Source organism: Aotus nancymaae, unplaced genomic scaffold (genome assembly GCF_030222135.1).
Source record: "Aotus nancymaae isolate 86718 unplaced genomic scaffold, 86718_ANA_hifiasm-v0.15.2.pri h1tg000010l, whole genome shotgun sequence".
Taxonomy (NCBI): Eukaryota; Metazoa; Chordata; class Mammalia; order Primates; family Aotidae; genus Aotus; species Aotus nancymaae.
Window position 1 is genome coordinate 48,479,559 of NW_026988421.1, and position 21,767 is coordinate 48,501,325.

The following is a 21,767-nucleotide window of genomic DNA, read 5'->3' on the forward strand; positions in this document are numbered from 1 at the left end:
GTTGTTATGAAAATATGTTGCATTTCATCAAATGCTTCTGCCAATTCTGTTTACATGATCGAATGCTTTTTGTGTTTATTCTATTGAGATGGTGGTAATTGGTTAGTTAGGGTTCAATCAGATATGCAGAACTAGGAAGAGATGTATACTATGAAATTTACTAGGAGAAATAAGTATACACAATTTGTGAAGACAGACAAGGCATGTCAAAAATCGGTAGGTCATCTGTAAGAAATAATAGTCTGAAGCTCTAGAATAAGAGCTAAAGCTATGATCCATAAACAGAATTTCTTCTTCTTCAGGAAGGTCTGAACTCTGCTTCTAAAACCTTTCAACTGATTGAATCAGCTTCTCCCAGATTATCTAGAAAACTCCCCCTTACTTAAAGTGATCTGATTATAGACTTTAATCGTATCTAAAAAATACCCTCACAACTCCTAAATATGTGTTTTATTGATTGCCTATTCAAGTTGACACTTTAAGATTATCATATGTTGTATTACACTGATTGATTTTCACATATTAAACCAATGTTGCAAATTTGCGATAAATTTGCTTAAGATATAATATTTGCATTTCACATATAAATAGACTCAGAGATAATCTAGGCAATATCATAGAGCTTAGAAGCCAACTCACACAAGTTAGAATGGCGATCATTAAAAAATCTGGAGACAACAGATGCTGGAGAGGATGTGGAGAAAAAGGAAGACTTTTACACTGTTGGTGGGAGTGTAAATTAGTTCAACCATTATGGAAGACAGTGTGGCGATTTCTCAAGGATCTAGAAATAGAAATTCCATTTGACTCAGCAATCCTGTTACTGGGTATATACCCAAAGGATTATAAAGACACATGAACACATATGTTCGTTGTGGTGCTGTTTATGATAGCGAAGACCTGGAATCAACCCAAATGCCCATCAATGATAGACTGGACAAAGAAAATGTGGCACATATACACCATGGAATACTATGCAGCCATTAAAAACGACGAGTCTGTATCCTTTGTAGAGACATGGATAAATCTAGAAACCATCATTCTCAGCAAACTGACGTAAGAACAGAAAAGCAAACACCACGTTTTCACTTACAGGTGGGTGATGAACAATGAGAACACTTGGGCACAGGGGAAGGAACAACACTCACTGTGCTGGGTGGGTGGGTGGAGGGGGGGGAGGGGGAGGGACAGTGGGGGACAGGACAGATGTGTAGGGATAACACCAGGAGAAATGCCTGATGTAGGCGACGTAGAGGGGGTATGTGGCATGTATGTACTTATGTAACAATCCTGTAGGATGCTGGATGTGCACATGTACCCCAGAGCCCAAAGTACAATGAAAAATAAAAAAGAAATAAAAAAAAAAAGAAGCGATGGAGCTTAAATTGGAACTCAGATCCTGTGACTCTGCCATGTCGTCAAACTCTCAGTTAAAATATAGATTCTAAAGTTTTAAGATTTCAAAGGCTAAAAGAACTTTTTTAAAAAAATAGAGACAGGGTTTCTCCATGTTGGCCAGGCTGCTCTCGACTCCCCACCTCAGGTGATCCGCCCACCTCTGCCTCCCAAAGTGCTGGGATTACAGGTGTGAGCCCCTGCACCCGGACTAAAATAACTTCAATATACAATGCAGTGATTTTCTGAGTATTCGATTTCAGAAAAATAAGGGGTCCAAAAATGGATACTAGTTTTTTTCCCCAGTGTAAAACAAAACACTAAAACAAAATACATATCATAAACAACATCATATTTTCATAAAGCAGATTTTGACTCTTAGAAATTGGGAGGGTATAATCTTAAAGTTATACAAACTTTGTCCCAAGGAAGACAGATGTTAGCCTGCAATTGGCAAGTAAATATAGGTTGCATTGCAATTATAATTTTTTCCCCATGTGATGATAGAGAGCTAAAACTTTCTGAAACTTTCATTTGGAAACCACTGGCCTATAGGTAATAATACCGAAAAAGAGGAAAGAGGAAGAAGAGGTGTGTGTGTGTGTGTGTGTGTGTGTGCGCCCGAGTGTGTGTGTAGAGGGAGAGAAAAAGACATGGGTGTGGTGCATAGGGCAGGAAGTACCAAAGGAATTGTCAAGTCCTTATTAACATGGAAAACATAAGAAGCTGACAATTGAATTTCATCTTTAATCTAACTAAAATGTTTTCACAGTAAATACAGAAAAAGAATATTTTTAAAAAGTTTTAAAATAGGACTGAATTTCAAATTTATATTTGTATTAATATATTTATGTACCAATGTGTATATATATATAATTCTGTAGTTTCTTTCTCAAAATTACAATAGTGGAATTTACAATCTAAAACTTCATTGGAAAGACAGTTGCCAGTGTCAGAATAATGAAATATGGTCTCTAAACCAAATCAGTTAGCAATCAAACAAGTAATGAAATACCTGTATTAATCTATATATGTCTCCATATTACAAAAGCAATGCTATATTTCTTAGACACTTGTCTTGAGATTGAAAAACTTCCCCACAAATCCCATGAGTTTAATGAGAAGCTAGAGATTATTAATTGTAAACCCTGAAGAAATACTAGAATGCAGAAATAGATAGGACTAAAAGCAGATATTATATTTAATATTTAGATTACTGTGTAGCTATGTGGCACCCTGACTGCTTAATTAACACAGTAACAACTGGTTTTAGTGCTCAGCAATACAAGCTGTGGTTGAGCATCCTCCAATGCATGTAACATTCAAATATCGGCATCACAATATCACCAGTTGTTATCAGAGAATGTTTACTATTGAATCTCTACAAGTACCAGGAAGGCAGATTGTTGCAATAAAACGTATCATGATGAGTTTGTTTAAGGTCATGATTTAAGGTTTAAGTTTCTGAAAAAATGTAGGCAGTTTGTTAGCAAATCATTTGGTTTTATATTTAGAATCCTCATTAGTAAATATTAAATTGTAGAGTAAAAATTTATTGGATAATTAAATTATATATATGAAATTATATATGCAAAATTATATATATGAAATTATATATACAAGTTACATATTAATATATAACAATAATATATTATGGTTTATATTTTTACATAGATAAATACAATTTCCTATTGGTTCTGTTTCTCTGGAGAACCTGGGTTAATGGATATTGATTCTAGTATTGAGAAGTGTTCTAGAGGTATAGAACCTTAAGGATAAATTTTCTGAATTGGTTCTTGGATTAGTGAGTTCTGATAATTAATAGGACCTTAAAATAAAAGACTGTACTATATTAACTTTGTATAATTTAGTATAATATTAATGAACAGTGACTTCACTCAATAATATGTCCCATAATTTTGAAAGAAAAAAAGACTATTTTTAGATGTTAAAATATAGTACATTAATTGTCATTTAAGATGAAAACATTATTTAACTAAAGGTTAAAAGCATGCTTTTATCATTAAGAAGAAGATTATAAAGCTGGATATGTAGAGCCCTGAAATTCTGATGACTCTTCTTTCCTAGTTTCCTCAGTAGAAGAAACTCCTCATGAGCCATCCTGGAGGATTAATCTTCCATTGCCTGAGGAAAACATAATGGCTTCCCTTGAGGAAGGTGCCTTGTAAGACAATTCTGATTGCCCAAGGAATGAAAGCACATCTAGTACAGGATTTGTGCAAGTGGCAAAGCTTTAATTTCGGAATTTATAGAGTACAAACAGCATTGATTGAATAAAAGACATTTTAACTGTTACTGGTACAGACAATCTGTTCTCTTGTTTTAAAAAGTAGCTCCTCCCTTAGTATGTTTCTTATTTCAAGTATATCTAACTACCTGTTTGCTTAGGAATATCAAAGGCTAATACTGAAACAATCCAAGCATGAAGTGGCAATGACAGTTGCAATTTTCCCTCCTCCAAGAAGTCAATGTGCAGTTAATCCATAACCTGATTCCACTGCATTGATGTCCATTAGACCTCCAGATGGTCTATTACTCAAGAAAGACATCAGAAAATGACAAGATCTGGACCCTGCACCAGTCCTGCACATAGTTTCCATGCCACCTTCCCATTTAAGTTCTTTGTAGCCAGCCTAAAATTTGAGATTTTTTTAAAACTTGAGTTAGGTCATATTCTCAGGCTGCTAGCACTTAAATAAACCTCCTTTTCTTCCACCAACACTTGCTTCTCATATCTGGCTTTTTGAGTGATGAGCAGCCAAATCTGAGTTTGGTTACAATTATCTAGCACCCAATGAGTGGCTATTTGCCCCAAGTGATCTACCCTGCTTCTTTCAACAGATGGAGACATTGGCCAATGGTAGGGCACTGGGGCTTACCCGTTCACACTACTGAACAGAGAAACAACCACTTGTGAGTGCCAGCTGCTCATGGCTAGCTGCCTCCAAAGCTGGTATTCTAAGAATGTCCCAGCAGCTGCCGAGAACTCTTTTTCTTGAGGATTCTCTCTCCTCTCCTCACCATGGTGTCAGCTGCCTGCAACGTTTTGTTGGTGCAGAGAAAATGTGATTGGAAAGTTAATGGCCTTCAGGACTGAACAGGTGTGTATACTAGAAATTCTGTCTCTGCTGTTGAGACTTTTCTTGCCATTTGTACCTAACATAGGACATCGTGGTATCAACTGGTTTGAGACAAGATTTATTAGCTTTCCAGTCTCTCTCTGTTGGGTGTCTAGGCTTTTATGCCATTACACAATAATGGTAGCCCATGAAAAATCTGGGTTAATGGTACAGAGGAACAGGAAGAAAGTCTCTCCCTTTCCAGAAAGTAAAAATCAAGCGAAAAATGATAATTATGATATCGGCCTTATAAATTCCTGGAATCTCTCTCCACCAGTGGCACCAGCCCCTTAGGCACAGATGAATGAGGCTCTGTACTAGGAATGTTGGCCTCACCTCAATATGGCAAGAGAATAAGAATGGTCTCCCCTTCTAAGACATAGCAGGGCACCCAATTTGGTCAGGATATGACTGTGACTGAAGCAGGGAAATATCCACTAAGATAGTATCCTATCAGTGGATTAAATAATCAAGGGTAGCCTGCTAAATATTATTGGACCAAAAGCCCATTCTCAATATTTGACTTGCCAAATTGGAAAAGTTCCAACCGCCTTTTAGGGAGAACCTACAGAAAATGGCTGACCTTTTCACCTTTATTTATGTTACTCACCAACCTACATGGGAAGATGTACAGGCTTTCCTGAGCACCCTTTAAGTGAAGACAAGAAGAGGCTAGTAATAGGTAATAGGTAAACCCAATGAAGAGGCTTTATTGAGGCCTCTGCCAAGAAAATCCAAATAGAACTCCTGACCTCAATGGAGCTGTTCCACCTGTGGATTCTAATTAGGGCCCTAATCACGGGAAAATGCCCTGACTGGATCATATTAAAAAAATGCATCTTGGCAGGACTAAACAAAGGAGCACCAAAACAGAAAAGTTTAAATAAAGTCCACGCAGTTGTGCAGAAAGCAGATAAGGACTTGTCTGGAGTTTTAGAACAACATATTTACCAGGCTTACTGAAAATACACCTATGCTGATCTCTAGGCTCCTGAAAATATGAGAATAATAAACATGACTTTCATCTAACAGAATGTTCCCAATATTAAAACAAAACTACAAAACAAGAGGGAGCATTTGGGATGAACTCTCAATTGGTGGATATTATCTTTAGAGTATGCAATGTTAGAGAGCTAGAAAGCTAAAAGAAGTCATGATGTACAAGGAAATGGTGGGAAATAATTTTCTCCAAAGAGAAAAAAAAATCAAAGGCAAATGGCAGTCGGAGCAAGATTCTAGGTTATGATCAATGTGCTTACTGTTAGGAAGAAAGTCACTGGAAATCTGACTGACCCGAACTGAAGAAAAAAACAGAAAGATCAGAAAAAAAGAAAGATAATGAAAGGGAAAGGCACATTAGCAGATGGTGGAACAGAACTATAATTCCAATAATGAATGAGGAAGCCCATTGGGTCCCCTAAATCTTTCAAAGCTAATCATAACTTCCCCCCGGAGGGCCTGGTACAATTGATAGTGGGGACCAAATTGATTAAATTTCTAATTGATACTGACTGGTGCAACTTAGTTCTAAACATTAGAGAGACAGAAAATACTAAACTAGCAGAACCTGTGACAGAGGTCACTGGTAATATGCAATAAAAGTCTTTTTTCCAGCCTCTGGAATGTGGGCTAGAAGATTCGGAGCAGAGACACAGCTTCCTTTGTATGCTAGAATATTGAAACCCTCTGTTGGGGTTGAAGGTGCCCAGGGTACCCTCTCTTGGGAAAAGCAGATGCTTCACCTACAGGTCCTGCTGGCACAGGTCCTGCAATTGCACATGCTGATCACTCATCCCAAGGAAAAAAGAGGAAACTCTTCTCTCTGGAGAACTACAAACGAGGGAGTAAAAGTGTCTGGGTAGATGAGACCCCAGGCAAGGCCAAAAATATGCAGATTGTGCACACAGAAATAAATGAGGGACACAAGATACCAAAAAAAATTAAAAAGGAAGGCCTTAGAATAAATACAACCTGTATTAGAAAAAATTTTGAAGAATGGTCTAATTTGTCCCTGCAGGTATCCCATATATTACTGCATCCCACCTGTGAAGAAAACATGCTCAAATAAATATCAGTATGTATAAGATTTAGGAGCTGTCACTCATCTGTGCCTAACTTTTACATTTTACTAATTCCTATGCTTGGAAATTATGGATGGTTTTGAATACTAGATCTAAACGATGCTTTCTCTTGCATTTCAAATGAAGAAAGGGTCCAAATGCTATATGCCTTTTAATGGCAATACCCAGAAACAAAGATGGCATTCCGATGCTGTTAGATGGTATTACCTCAAGGGTTCAAAAACTCAGCTACTAGTTTTAGTAAGATATTGGCAAAATACCTAAGAAATTTGTATTTGGATTCGAGTAACTTACTAAAACATGACTTCTTGTGTCTGGCTTTTCCAGTAGCAAGCAGCCAAACCTAAGTTTGGTTATACAACCTCAAATAAAATTGGGAGAGAATGCATTATAAGGTATGTTTTAAATGTGTTATCTGATTCCTTACTGTATTTGTTATCTATTATTGCACAACAATACAGGATATCCTCAAAATCAGCGGCTTAAAACAGTAAATACTTATTATCTGATAGTTTCTGTGGGTCAGGAACTGAACATAGTCGGGTACCTATGTCTTAGGGATTTTCATAAGTTTGCAGTAAAACTGTTGGCCAGGGCTGGAGTTTCATCTGCAGTCTTCACTGGGGAAGATCTGCTTCCAAGATCACTCACATGATTGTTGCAAAATTCAGTTTCTGTTGAATTAAGGCCTCACTTCCTCAGGAGCTGCGGCTGAAGGTCTCTTTCAGCTTCTTGCCACATAGTCCTATATGAGGACTATCTTAAAACATGACAGAGAGCTTCATGAATACAAGAGTGCAAAGTAGAATGCCAATAAATTTGAAAATGACTTGAAGTATTAGGAATACCACAATCTTTTGTATCCTGAACATAAAAGTATTATATTCTCAATATAATGAGGCTATAAGTGCCCAAGTGAAGTCTAAACACAAAGTGAGGAGAATTACACAAAGGTATAAATACCAACAGGTAAGGATCATGAGAGGCGATTTCTGAAATTTGCCCACTCACTCACTATATGGACAGCTTCAATTTTCTATACCTTCTATTACTGTACTATCCCATTCTAAGCTGTATGTTCTATTTATCTTTGTTATAAACTTAAAACCAGTTATTTAAAGTGATTTAAAATGTTTAACTTCTCCCTTACAGCAAGGCCAATAGTAGGAAAAGAAATTATTTACTATGGAAACATACTATTTAAATTAAGTAATTTACAATGCATTCAAAAGAGGTGCTTGTGTGCAGGGTTGGGTGGGCAACAGACAGCCTTTGAATGTCCACATTCATTTTATTTTTGCCCTATTTTAAAAACTACATCTTAAATTTAAATAATTTTCATTATTACTTACTGAATAAAATATTTTGGATAAGTAAAAGTATTCAAAATTATTTTATTTTTGTAATGAATTTTCTGCCTTTTATTTTGAATGAGAGCAATTATTAGACTCATTATTTTATCATAAAAAGGCAGAGAAAAATCAGTTTTTTGACTTAATGAAGATAATCTGGTAGGTCTATCAGTGTTTAATTAAAACTGAAGTATTAGTATAAACACAAAGTGAAAACAGAAGACATAGATATTTTAAATTTTAGAACACACTTGCACAATTTTTTTTTTACAGATCTTATTTCTGTGACTATATATTAGTTTAGGATTTGTAAAATTTTATATAAATGTAAATATTGATTTTTCACATTCTTAAAAGGTTCTGGTTTCTTACATTTAGAAAAATTATTTTGACTTTCATCCATGTTCTTGTACTTAGTAATAGTCCATGGGTTTCTTGTTATTGCTAAAGAGTGTTTTCTTGCATGAATATACTACAATTTGTTTATTCATTTATTAATACCTCTTAATGGCATTTGGGTTTCCCCCATACTGAGTGATATTTGGTTGTGAATTTTACATAAATCTAATATTTGAGAGTGAACTATATGTAGCTAATAAAATATTTTAGGATTCTATTGTCGAAGTTGTCTTTTTCTTTCATTTATCCTGTTAAGGGCAGTAATGACCAAGCTTAATCATATGTTTAAGTAGTGTTGGGAGTAACATGGGAAATTTGTCTTTGTGGGTTATAATGAATGTTCTTTATTTCTTCATATACACTTGTATTTTATTTATTTTTATTTTTATTGGGTATATTAAAGGTGTACAACACAATGTTTTTATATACATATACACAATAAAATGATGACTAGAGATGCAAATTAATATGTCCATCACCTTCCATCCTTACCTTTGTTATGTGACAAGAGGACCTAAAATCTACTCTCTTAACAGATTTTTAAAAATACAGTACAATAATATTAACTCTATAGTCTTTACAGTACACATTAGATTTTTAAGCTATACCTTAGATCTTTAGACTTATTCATTTATCATAATATCTAATTGAGCAACCTGCTTCACCCAGTTACTTCCAATCCCCTGATGCTGGTAAGTACCATTCTACTCTAGTCCAATGTAGACAACTGTTTTTTTCAGACTGCACATGTAAGTGTTATCAGGCAATCTTTTCCCTTTGATGCCTGATAAAGAAATCTCTTAGCAGAATGTTCTTCAGGTTTATTCATTTTGTTGCAAATGATAGTATCTTCTTTTTCAAGCCTAAATAGCATGCTGTGATATATGAACACCAAAATGTCTTTATTCATACAGAGATGGACATACAGTTTTCTAATATCTGGATTATTGTGAATAATATTGCAATTACATGGGTGGGCAGATATATCTACAAGGTACTGATTCATTTTCTTTTGCTGCATAACCAGAAGAAGGATTTCTGGGTCATATGGTAATTCCATTTTCAGTTTTTTTGAGGAACCTCTATGTTATTTTTTGTAATGGCTGTTGCAATTTACATGTCTACCAATTGTATAGAGTTTCCTTTTTACCACGTTCTTGCCAACATTTACCTCTTGACACATTGATAATAGCTATTCTAAAGAGTGTGAAGTGATATCTCATAATATTTTTCTATTTGTACTTTCCCATTGATATGTAATGTTGAACACCTTTTCATATACCGGTTGGCTATTTGTGTGTCTTGTTTAGAAAAATGCCTATTCAAACTTTTTGTGCATTTTTAAATCTTCTTTGGTTTTGTTGTTATTACTGAGTTGTGTGAAGTTCTTATGTATTTTGGACATCAATCCCTTATCAAATACACGGTGTGAATATTTTCTCCCAATATTTAGGCTGCATTTCATTTTGTTTATTGTTTGTGGTGCAGCAACTTTTTTTGCTTGATGTAGTCCCACTTGTTTATTTTTGTGTTTGTCATCTGAGCTTTTGGTGTGATATCAATTTTCAATATGGAGGAGCTTTTCCCAGTATTTCTTTGTATGAGTTTCGAGATGATTTTTGTGTATAGTATAAGTAAGTGTCCAATTTCATTATTTTTCATGTGGATATAGTATTCCCAATATCATTTCTTGAAGAAATTATTTTTTCCCATTGCATCTTCTTGGCGGTCTTGTTGAAAATTAGTTAATTGTATAAGTTTGGGTTCATTTCTGGGCTCTCTATTCTGATCCACTGGTCTATGTGTCTGGTTTTATGTCACTATCACACTTCTTTGATTACTATAGCTTTGAAATATAATTTAAAATCTGGAAGTGTGACACCTCTATTTGTTTTTTCATTATCAAGATTGTTTTGGCTGTTCAGGGTCTTTCGAGTTCCATGAAAATTTTAAGATTGCTTTTTCTATTTCTGTAAAAAAATAAATATTGAGGTTTTAATAGGGATTGCATTGAATCTATATGTCATTTTGGGTAGTATAGAAATTTTATCAATGCTTATTTTTCTGATTCATGATCGCAAGATATCATTACATTTATTTGTGTCTTTCTTGATTTCCTTCACTAATGTTTTACAGTTTTCATCACACAGATCTGTTACTTCCTTGGTTAAATACATGTTTAAGGATTTAATTTGATGCTTTCATAAATGGAATTTTAAAAATTTCTTTTCACATAGATCATTATTGGTGCAAAGAAATGCTACTAATTTTTGTATGTTGGTTTTGTATCTGGCAACTTTAAGTTTTAACACTATATTTATGCCATGTTTAGAGTTTTCTACATATAGGGTCATATCACCTCCAAACAGGAATAATTGTACTTCAACCTTTTTTATAGATATAATTTTGTTGTTTTACTTGTCTAGTTGCTCTTGGTGGTAGTCTCAATAATATTTATATAGAAGTGAGAATGGGCATTTTGCACCTATTTTTATATCTTAGAGAAACAGCATTTATACTTCTTGATTGATTATGATGTTAGCTGTGGAATTTTCATAAATGGTCAGTATTTTGTGAGGAAAATTTTCTTTCAAACTATTTAATGAAAGTTGTTGTTGTTGTTGTTGTTTTTCCAATGCCAAATTGCAGGGTCTTTATTGCCGGCAGCCACGGAGGACTCACGTCTCTCCAACCCGTGGCCCCGAAAGGAGGGTGTCAAGACCTTTTATACCTGTAAAACCACCTCGGGGGTTAGGGTGAGGGGTGGGGGCCTGAGTGAGGGGCTTCAGACATTCGGAGGGCTAGTGGATTCTGTAAATCACCTCCTGGGCAGAGATGAGGGTGAGGGGCTCCGGACATTCCGAGAGCCAGGGGACTTTTGACATTCTGATTGTTACTTAAATGGTTCACAAAAATCAAGATAAGCATTTGTTTACACATTGTCTGGGTAGGGTGGAAATTACAGTCCTTAATTATTTATTACAGGTTGAAAGTTTTTATCATGAACAATGGTTTAACTTTTTCAATGATTTTTTACATCTATCAAGATAAGTATCTGCTTTCATCATCTTTCATTCTGTTAATATGGTGTATCATGTTGATTGCTTTGTGTATGTTAAACCAGTCTTACATCCCTGGGAAAAATTCCACTTGGTCATGATGTGCAATCTTTTAGATGTGATGTTGAATTTGGTTTGGTATTATTTTATTGAGGAGTTTGCATATTCATAAAATGAGTTTGAAAATGTTTCCTCTGATTTTGTTTTTTATTTTTTTGGATGAGTTTTTAAAAGTTTAATATTAATTCCTTGAATGTTTCATATAATTTAATCAGGAAGGTATCTGTTCTTGGGCTTTTCTTTGTTGGAGATTTTTTTTTTTATTACTACTTCAATCTCTTTGTTATTGTTCTATCACAGTATTTATTTTTAATTCAGTATTGGTAGGTTTTATGTTTCTAAAAATGTATTTATTTCCTCTAGATTTCCAATTTGTTGGATTATAATTGTTCATAATCATCCCTTGCAATCTTTTTCTTTATTTCTGAAGTACCTGTTGTAATGTCTTCTCCCTCATTTCTGGTTTTATTTGAATCTTCTCTCTTTTTTAATCAGTTAGCTGAGCTAAAGGTTTGTCTATTTTACTTTTTGAAAAACAAAACTAGAAGAAATGGATAAATTCCTGGAAAAATACATCCTCTCAAGTCTAAGCCAGGAAGAAGTTGAATCCATGAATAGACCAATAACAAGTTCTGAAATTGAGGCAGTAATCAATGGCCTACCAACCAAAAAAAGCCCAGGACTAAACAGATTCACAGCCAAATTCTACCAGAGGCACAAAGAGGAGCTGATACCATTCTTTCTGGAACTATTCCAAACAACTGAAAAGGAGGGACTTCTCCCTAACTCATTTTATGAGGCCTGCATCACTTTGATACCAAAATCTGGCAGAGACACAACAAAAAAAGAAAATTTTAGGCCAACATTCCTGATGAACTTCAATGCGAAAATCCTCAATAAAACACTGACTGGCAAACCAAATCCGGCAGCACATCAAAAAGCTTATCCACCACGATCAAGTCAGCTTCATCCCTGGGATGCAAGGCTGGTTCAGCATACACAAATCAATCAATGTATTTCATCACATAAACAGAACCAATAACAAAAACCACGTGATTATCTCAATAGACGTAGAAAAGGCCTCTAATAAGATTCAACATCCCTTCACATTCAAGACTCTCAATAAACTAAGTATTGATGGAACGTGTCTCAAAATAATGAGAGCTATTTCTGACAAATCCATAGTAAATATCATATTGAATAGGCAAAAGCTGGAAGCATTTCCTGGGAAAATAGGCACAAGACAAGGATGCCCTTTCTCACCATTCCTATTCAACATAGTATTAGAAGTTCTGACCAGAGCAATCAGGCAAGAAGAAAAAAATAAAAGGTATTAAAATATGATGAGAGGAAGTCAAATTGTCTCTTTTTGCAGATGACATGATTCTATATTTAGAAAACTCCATCACCTCAGCCCAAAACCTCCTTAAACTTATAAGCAACTTCAACAAAGTTATAGGATATAAATTAATGTGGAAAAATCAAAAGCATACCTACACACAAACAATAGACAAGAAGAAAGCCAAATCATGAAGAAACTCTCATTCACAACTGCTACAAAGAGAATAAAATACCTAGAAATACAGCTAACAAGGGATGTGAAGGACATCTACAGGGAGAACTATAAACCACTGCTCAAGGAGGTAAGAGAGGACACAAACAAATGGAAAAACATTCTATGCTCAAGGATAGGAAGACTCAATATTGTGAAAATGGCCAAAGTAATTTATGGATTCATTGGCATTCCCATCAAACTACCATTGACATTCTTCACAGAATTAAAAAACACTACTTTAAATTTCATATGGAACCAAAAAAGAGCCTATATTGCCAACACAATCCTAAGCAAAAAGAACAAAGCTGGAGGTATCACGCTACCTAATTTCAAACTATACAAGGCTACAGTAACCAAAACGGTATGGTACTGGTACCAAAACAGACATCTAGACCAATGAAACAGAACAGAGGCCTCAGAAATAACACCACACATTTACAATCATCTGATCTTTGAAAAACCTGACAAAAAGAAGCAATTGAGAAAGGATTCCCTGTTTAATAAATGGTGTTGGGAAAACTGGATAGCCACATGCAGAAAACTAAAACTGGACCCGTTCCTTACACATTATACAAAAATTAACTCAAGATGTATTAATGACTTAAATGCAAAACCTAAAACTATAAAATCCCTAAAAGAAAACCTAGGCAATACCATTCAGGTCACTAGCATGGACAAAGACTTTATGACAAAAATACCAAAAGCAATTGCAATGAAAGCCAAAATTGACAAATGGGATCTAATTAAACTAAAGAGCTTCTGCACAGCAAAAGAAACTATCATCAGAGTGAACAGGCAACCTACACAATGGGAGAAAATTTTTTCAGTCTACCCATTTGACAAAGGTCTAGTGTCCAGAATCTACAAGAAACTTAAACAAATTTACAAGAAAAAAACAAACAACCCCATCAAATAGTGGACAAAAGATATGAACAAACACTTTTCAAAAGAAGACATTTATGCAGCCAAGGAACATGATAAAAAGCTCAACATATCACCAATCATTAGAGAAACACAAATCAAAATCACAAAGAGATACCATCCCATGTAAGTCAGAATGGTGGTTATTAACAAGTCAAGAAACAATAGATGCTGACAAGGCTGTGGAGAAATAGGAAGGCTTCTATACTGTTGGTGGGAATGCCAATTAATTCAACCATGTAGAAGACAGTGTGGCTATTTCTCAAGGATATAGAGCCAAATATACCATTTGACCCAAAAATCCCATTACTGGGTATATACCCAAAGGAATATATATCATTCTACTATAAAGACACATGCACATGTATGTTTATTGCAGCACTATTTACAACAGCAAAGACATGGAACAAATCCAAATACCCATCGATGATAGATTGTATAAAGAAAATGTGGTACATATATGCCATGGAATACTATGCAGTCATAAAAAAATGAGATTATGTCCTTTGCAAGGACATGGATGTAGCTGGAAGCTATCATCCTTAGCAAACTAACACAGGAACAGAAAACCAAACACTGTATGTTTTCACTCATGAGTGGAAGTTGAACAATGAGAACATATGGGCATAGGGAGGGAAACAACACACATCAGGGCCAATCCGGGGGTTGGGGGTGAGGGGAGGGAGAGCATTAAGACAAATAGCTAATGGACATGGGGCTTAAAACCTAGATGTCAGGATGATAGCTGCAGCAAATCACCATGGCACACATAAACCTATGCAACAAACCTGCATGTTCTGTACTTGTATCCTGGAACTTAAAATTTAAGAAAAGAAAAAACAACTCAGTTTTGTTGATATTTTCTAAGCGTCTCTATTCTCTATTTTATCTTCTTGATCTTTATTGTTTCCTTATGTAAATTTTTGTTTCTAGTTCCTTGAGTTGTAAAGTTAGGTTGTTAATTTGAGATATATATTTTATACTATGGTATCAAGACAGCCAAGTGCAAAGAAGTTCCCCAGAGAAACTCCAATCATCCTGCACACCAGGAGGAGTGAGCACTGGGATGGAGCTTCGGGAAGTTTGCATCATTTGTTGGGGGAGGATCCTGGCCTCTCTCGTTCTGGGGTGGAACCTGGAATTCAGTCTGTGAGGTGGGAAGCCTATACTAGCAAGACTCATGCTCTGCAAAGAGTCCCTGTTTCCCTCTTTTTCCCTTTTGCCAAATAAATTCAATTTTTCTTATCCCTCAAAATGTCTGCGAGCCTAATATTTCATTATTGTGTGACAAGGATCCTGTTTTTAGCTGAAGTAAATAGAAGGTCTTACAACAGTATTAGCATTACAAAATGTTCTTTCATTATTATGTTTTCTACATCCCATTAGTTTTGATATGTTTTGTTTTCATCTTTAGATATTTTAAAAATCCTCTTTAGATTTTCTCTTCCACCCAGTGCTTGTTCAAGGGCATGTTATTAGTTTATACACATTTTATAGCTGTTACTGATTTCTAATTTTAAACCATTGCAGTTTGAAAAGATATTTGATATGATTTGGTCTTCTTAAATTTTTAAGACTTGTTTTGTGACCTAATATATGATCTATCCTCAAGATTGTTTCTATGCACCTAAAAAGAATGTGTATTCTTCTGCTGTTGGATAAAAAATTATGTATATGTCTGGTAAGTTTATTTGGACTACAGTGTTATTCAAACTTGGCTGTTTCCTTATTAATTTTCTATCTGGATGCTCCATGTATTATTAAAGGTGGAATAAAATTGTACTTTTTATTATTCATTTCATGTGTCTTGGCTTTTTATTTCAAAGGAGATTAAATATACCTTGTAAACAAACTCTATTAAGTGATCCTTTTCTGAATTATATTTTTTCAGAAGAGTATTAAACACATATTTAGCACTTAATATGTATGTGTGTGATACTTCCAGAAATCCCTCTCAAGCTAAAAATGTAAAAACTAATAAATCTTCTTGTAATTCTTTGTCATTAACATGCTCTTTTCTAACTTATCCTATAAGAATCTCATATGTGTGTGTGTGTGTGTGTGTGTGTGTGTGTGTGCGTGCATCTGAATGGTAGAGAGATGTTCATTATTCAATTTTAAAAGTTATTTGCTTATTCATACAAAAGTGAATTCTTCCCTATTTATCATATTGTTAGCTTTCATCGCTCTAATTAGACTAGGCACTACTTCTATGTAAATACTATTTTGTTATGGTTACTTAAACTACATACTCCAGAATAACATTAAGTTTATCATAATCAATTATAAATAGCTGTGATTTGTCACAAAAATTACATTGAATCTAAAACTGGATGATTAATAAATCTGATAACAGTACTTCCTAAATCTTATTATTAATACATGTTAATATGTAAGAATTTTACAAGAGAAAAAGGGATGTGTATGGGTGTGTGTGTATGTGTGTTTGCATGTCTGTGTGTGTGTCCATTTGGACTCAAGTTGCTTACCAAAGAAGCAAAAAATGAAAGAAACAAGGGAACAAGATGAATGTTTGAACTTCAAGTTGTTTTGTCAAACTTTATACTAAATAGATATGAACAGTGAGATCTAAAGGTACAAGATTAGTAATATTTCAGGTTCTAAACAACAGTGCTTATCATATAGTTACTATTCTAAATACATTTTTAAATAAAACAATGTAATGTACATTCTGAAAAAATTCTAAAAGACAGTCCTCTCATATTGTTGCTTTTTTAGAAATTTTCAGGTATTGTTATTAAAAAATAGAAGAGTAAATTAATTTAAGAAAAAATATAGTGCCGTTATAAAGAACAGTAAGTAGATATTTTATTGTAAAGTTAATTACACCATAGAATAGGTTTTCTCCATAAGTTATCCTATGGCAATGATTTATCTTTTTTTGTTTGTATATAAAATATCTGAGAATCTACTAATTAGTTCATCTTTTTGTTATAGTTTTTCCATGAAGATTTTAGTATGTTTAGAAAAGTAAAAAGAGGCAAATATATCTGTTAGCTATTCAAATATAAATCAAGATTTAAGGTCATCAGCATTCACAAATGATCTAATAGTCCTAAATAAAAACAACTTTTTCTCTGATTATACAAATAAGCAAAGATCAAATAGTATGTTTCTTATTGTTAACAAAGGCACACACAAATCATTGTATTGGAAGAGTATTGCTATCTTTTGAATAAAAGTTATTAGATATACAAGTAAAATAAAATATCATAGTATTCAGAAATATCAGTTTTACTTGGAAAGACAGTGGAGCAGTGTTGCCAAGGTTTTCAGTGAGAACTGTCAAATTAGGCATTTCATGTGCAAACTTCTCATAATTTAATTTTGTGTCTTGAAAGTATATAGAAACAGAGAATGCTAAATGTGGAGGTTCACTAGAATGATTCCAATCTAAACCCTTAAAATGATGTAAAAGCTCTTTTATAAAGGTTGATTGAATAATGTACCCAAGGTTCACTATATCCTGGGAAATTTACTTAATATCTGTGAGGTTTTTTTAAAAAGCAATATTTACTTCTCTTCTCACAACTGCAAATTACTTATATAGAAATCTTAGAGAAGATAGAACAATAATGAATATTGTCTGTTGAATATGGTCTCTGAACTATGAGAATCTTATTGAAAATAAATAGAAATTCAGAAGTACCCATATCCTACGTCTCCATAAATTATACTTACCAACTGAGAAGGAACTGTATTGCATTCAACCCAGCTTATTCTCTAATTATGATCTCATTGTACCAATGTCAATTCACCTGTTATGAAGAAATGCAGTTATATATTATATTACCACTGCAAAAATAAAACTAAAGGGTACAAAGGACATCTCTGTGTTATTATTGAAACTTCTTGTGAATATTTAACTATTATAAAATGAAGGCCAGGTGTGGTGCTGCACACCTGTAATTCCAGCACTTTGGGAGGCCGAGGCAGGTGGGTCACAAGATCAGGAGTTCAAGACCAGCCTGGCCAACATGGTGAAACCCAGTCTCTACCAAAAATACAAAAATTAGCCGGGTGTGGTGGTGGGTGCCTGTAATTGCAGCTACTCAGGAGGCTGAGGCAGAGTATTGCTTGAACCCAGGAGGTGGAGGTTGGAGTGAGCCGAGTCCGCGCCACTGCACACTCTAGCCTGGGCAACAGAGTGAGATTCCGTCTAAAAAATAAATAAAATAAAATAAAATAAAAACACCCTTTTTTAAAACCAAAAACGGCAATAACAACAGCAAAGCTATTTTATTAATCAATGGAAAGAGTTTTATAACCATACAGTAAAAGCAAGGTTCAAAATAACTTATAATATTTAAATATTTCTCTGGAATTTTTCTCCTTCTAAACTCAAATGCCAGCTTATCTAGAGCATCATCTACAAATGGGCAGATCTATGGATCTTAGCATTTAGGATTAGGTGTTGAGGATTAGGATGTTAATGCTGTTTGTAAATTGGAAAATGTTTTCATTATTATTATTAATGGCGTTGATAGGCACACAGACCTGAAGTTTGAGTAGGGGTTTGTTATATAGGCTTTGAGTAAAAGAAAATTTCAGGCAGTAGAGGCAGCCCCTATAACAGTAGAGGCGTAAGAGAACTGGAGATACACTGTGAATATTAAATATCTCTGTACTGTGCAAGTCAGAGTCGTCACAGACAAAACCGTGAAAGGACAAAGTACTGGCTGTGGTGAGTGATGGGTTTATCAACAAAAGCCATCAGTATTTTAACACAGTCTCACCTCATTTAAGAGTTAACATAGTCTGTTAATCTATTCACAATTTGCATGTCATTTTCAACACTCTCACAAACTGCTAGGAGAAATGTAAATTGATAACGTTTTCTTTAAGTCAACTGGAAAATGCATTAAATACCATGGTATTTTTAACAATCTATGTTGAATAGTTATGCTTCTAAAGATTTATCCTGAAAGCAAACCAAAGCAAATAACTTTTTGAAGTTATCTAAAAAAGCAGAAAATGTATATTCATCCAGATGTGAAATGTATAGTTAGTTATAACAAGAAAAAGTAAAAACACATGTCAAAAATAGAGTTTATGTTGTAAGCTAAATAATGGCCCCAAAGATGTCAATGTCCTAATCCTCAGATCTGTTAATATGATACCTTGCATGGGAAAAGGAATTTTGCAGATATTAAATTAAGAGTCATGAAATGGGGAAATTAAATTGTAACATCCTATTTGGTTGGCCTAATGTATTGAAAAGATCCTTATGAGCGGGAGGCAGGAGATCACAGGGAATTGAAAATGCAACCCTGCTGGCTTTGAAGATTAAAAGGTCATGAGCTAAGCAACACATGCTCTCTCTAAAAATTGGAAATGCAAGGAAACAGACTCCTCTACAGCCTCCAGAAAGAATTCTATTCTGTAATCCCCATTGCAATCCTTTGACCCCCATAACTGTAGGATAATATATTTGTATTGCTTTAAGTCACTAAGATTTTTCCATAATTTGCTATTGGTTATGTAAGAGTTTGTGGTCATGATGTATGATTAATAGAACCTTCTTTAATTATGTGATATTATGTTTATAATACAAAGCTAAGTGAAAAATAAATTATTCTAAATGTTGATTACACCAGTGTTAAAAGAAAACATTACAGATAGAAACCTGAAAACTTACTACAATGTTGTATTTATAATTCAGTAGTAGAATAATGAGGATTTAAAGTTTATCCTTTATACTTTCCTTATTTTTCTCTAATAGATAATTATTTATATTAAACAATATAGTAAATCTTGCATAGCTCATTATGACACTTAAGAAGAAACTAAAGCTATTTGTTTGGTCTATTTTTGAACTGATTATTTTTCAGTTGAGCCTTTCCAACTCGTTTCTAATGAGATGATTTAGGTACCTACTATAGTTTGGATGTTTGTCTCTTCCAAACCTCATGTTGAAATTTGATCACCAATGTTGAAGGTGGGGTCTGCTGGGAGGTGTTCTGGGTAAATTCCTCCTAAATAGATTAATACCCTCCCTCAAAAGTAAGTGAGTTCTTTATTGGTTTCTTCTAGAGCTGGTTGTTTAAAGGAGACCATTATGCCACCTCTCTTTTCTCTTTTCTCATTGGGTGATTTCTGCACAAGACAACTCCCCCTCACCTTTTGTCATAAAAATAATCAGCCTGACTTTCATGAGATGAAAGTACCCAATCTTGAACTTTCCAACCATTATAATCATGAGTCAAACAAAGGTTTTTTTTCTTTATAAATTGTCCAGCCTCAGATATAATCAACACAAAACAGACTAAGACACTACCTGACCACTATAATTAAGTAAAGAAAGTCTAGCCTTACTTGTAGGGAATTAAGGTACTAAATATATTAGGAAAGTTTCTTTGATCTTCCTTGGTGTGTGTTTTTTAAAACTTTACTATCAGTGTATTTCTAGGTCTAGCCAAAATGACATTTCTACTGTAATTATATATTATTTATTTTCCCAGAGGTGACAATTTTCACCAAATAAACTACTTCCTATAATGTGCATTTAATAATTTTTCAGAAATGAAAGCCAGAAATTGTAGCATTCTGAAACTTGAAAAAAATAAATGAGGATGCTGAGACTTAAGAGGTTAATTTACATGGCCCCAGGAATCTTGACAGGAAAAAGCTCTTCTACTAAATATTATAAGACGTTCTGACTCTTGCAACAGCAGCTAGTGATAAGAAGTAGGGAGGGAAGTAAAAGGTGTGACTGAAATCTAGGCCAGGCTAGAAGAAGATTATGAACTTCAACTCAAAAAAGGCTTAACCTAAACAAGTAGGGCATCTAGCAGAATATGGTTGTATTAGCTTTCCTATGATTTACTCATTTTAACTGGATGCCAAGACATTGGCAAATTCACTGAATGGCAAAGTTTTGTTAATGGAGATTTTTGGGCCATCTCGTCTTTACCTTAATTGACTAGAAATTTCAGCCAAAGCATTTGGATACATTATACTACTAGGCAAAATCCGTAAATATCTTATTCCACCTTTCTACTGAATGAGGTTTTTAAATAAAAGAATAAAAGAAGAATAAATAACATATTTTAGTTATGCGTGGGAAAAAATTTACTCCTTAAGCTTAATTAAAATGTCTTGCATAATTTATTCTTTTAATCTCTATAGAATAGGTTATTTTAGTTGTTTAAATATTGGATTTTTATGATTATGGTTTTTTTTTTGTTTGTTTTTCAGTTGTGTTTCTAATAACTGAATAAACTTTACAACTCTTTGAGAAAGTTAAAAATTAATATTTTTCTAATGCAATATCAGTTTCTTTTTACTTTTGTCAAAGTAAAATATAATTAAGTAGTTATGGTTAAAATGGGTAACTAAATTTTGCCATATTACTGCCATGATACACATATATTTTGGTTAGACATGTTTTGTTTGACTATTATTCATGTTTTATAAAAATCAGGCTATTTCACGTAGTATATTCATACATTTCACATAATTTAGATTTCAGTTTTTCTTAAATAGTTAAAATTTCTCACAACATTTGGCTCACAATGAAAGATGGCCATAAGAAGAAGAATTTGAAGAAAGTTTTGTTTTTAAAAACATATGCATTTATGCACACAGAAATTTCTCTCAAAGCCCATCAGTTATACAACACCCACAGACAATGTATGCACAAGTTATTATTTACTATATCCTTGTATGTTCTGCACCTTATAATTGTTTATATTTGGCATCTTAAAGGTTCACAGTAAATAGAGATATAAAAATAAAGGGAGATTTGCAATGGGGATTTGTAAAGTTTTCAGATAAAATCTTGC

General features: G+C 34.0%; 1 protein-coding gene across 1 annotated transcript in view; it reads right to left on the reverse strand.

The window, feature by feature from the left end:
* The window catches only part of ZWINT (ZW10 interacting kinetochore protein), a 250,475-nt gene that overhangs the window by 43,750 nt on the left and 184,958 nt on the right, over positions 1–21,767 (reverse strand). The window lies entirely within an intron of this gene.